Below are 1,546 nucleotides of genomic sequence, written 5' to 3' on the forward strand. Positions count from 1 at the left end.
AAATCTTCTAGGAGCCCTGCTCGGGTTTGTACCTGTACTTCACTCCAAGTGCAATAAATCCTTCAGCTTTTTAGCATATCTCCTCTAGCTGTATTATTCAAAATGGGACCAGGATATGAGGAAATGCTCAAAATTTGAACTTCTCCAGCAGTTGCCAGGACAGCTGGCAAACCTGCTTCCACCTACAACTGTCTTATAGGCTAGGGACAGACATTCAAAAAGCCAGAGCCTGAATTGGCTCAATCTTTGCAGATTAGTCTAACCTGCCTAGACTGAATCAATTTGCAACTGCCCAGACATTCCCTCTGGATTGAGGAAATGCAGACACATTCCTGCGGTGGCCCAGGCTAGAAGCCAGGGGGTGCTGGAGCAGCCCTCTCTTTCCTTCCAAAGTGCTGAGCTGGGAGTGGGTTGGGGCATGGCCAGGCGTCAGCAGGACCTCCAGTTAGGGAGTGGTTTAAACCCCCACCCAGCCTGCACAGTCCCAGGCTTTTCCCCACTCCCTGCTCAGGGGGCAGGTGTGTTGCCAGCCCCCAGCCCCTGGCTAGGACTCTGAGGCAAAGGTGGGGAGGGGTGCAGTGAATGCATCTGTTGGTGATACTGAGCTTTTCAATCTCCCTCTCCCTCCTTCTTCATACTACAAACCTGACAGGTGAGGGAACCAGCAGGGACCTCATAACACAGCATTTATCAGCCCATCAACAAAATAAAAACCTCTCTCAGTTTTTTGCAAGGAAGGACTGGAGGGTCATTACCAGCTAACCTGTTGATTAGCTCCTAAAAGCCTAAGCAGGCACTGTTCTGTCTTCCTGTCCCAGTGAAATTGGAGACACACACACGGAGACACCTCTCAGCATTAGCTAGCTTACCACATGCCTAGGGTCCATTGGGCTGGGGTCCTACTGTGGGAGATGGGAGAGAGGGAAGGAGGGAGTTGGGTATCTCTGCTTGACCAGTTAGCAGTGAGGGGGTGTGGGGCAGGGGCAAGCCAGGCAGACCCTGCTGTGCCTGCAGTCTCTGCTGGAGCTCTGGTTAGGGAGCAGAGGGATGGGGCCAGCCCTCTTCTCTGGAGCAGACAGCCCAGCCCAGCCCAGCTCAGGGCTGCAAAGCGTCTGGGATGCTGGGGACTCTGGGTTAACTTAAATGAGGAAGGGGTCTGGGACAGACATTGCATAAACTGGTTTGACCCAAATCAGTTAAGTCTGATACTACATTCAACAAGGTTTATCTTAAACCAGTTTCAGCCATTTTGAAGCTGGTTTATGCACACTGAACTTACGTTTTGTTACGGGCTTAAACCAGTTTCTGATTGCTTAAGCAGGTTTATATGTCATGTCTGTGCCTAGCCAAAAAGATAAGAGGCTATCAAAAAACCCTCCTTTCTAGACTGACGATACAACTGGACCATTAACCTTGTTTTTTTAAGTAGTATGTATTGACACTGAGTGCAGGCATTACTAGCAGAGGCTTTGTTTTCCCATGAGTTACTGAACTTTACACTTTAGCATTTCTCATGTAGCAACTTCCCAAAAGAACTACAGGAATG

The sequence above is a fragment of the Alligator sinensis genome, unplaced genomic scaffold (genome assembly GCF_000455745.1).
Source record: "Alligator sinensis unplaced genomic scaffold, ASM45574v1 scaffold288_1, whole genome shotgun sequence".
In the NCBI taxonomy this organism is placed as follows: Eukaryota; Metazoa; Chordata; order Crocodylia; family Alligatoridae; genus Alligator; species Alligator sinensis.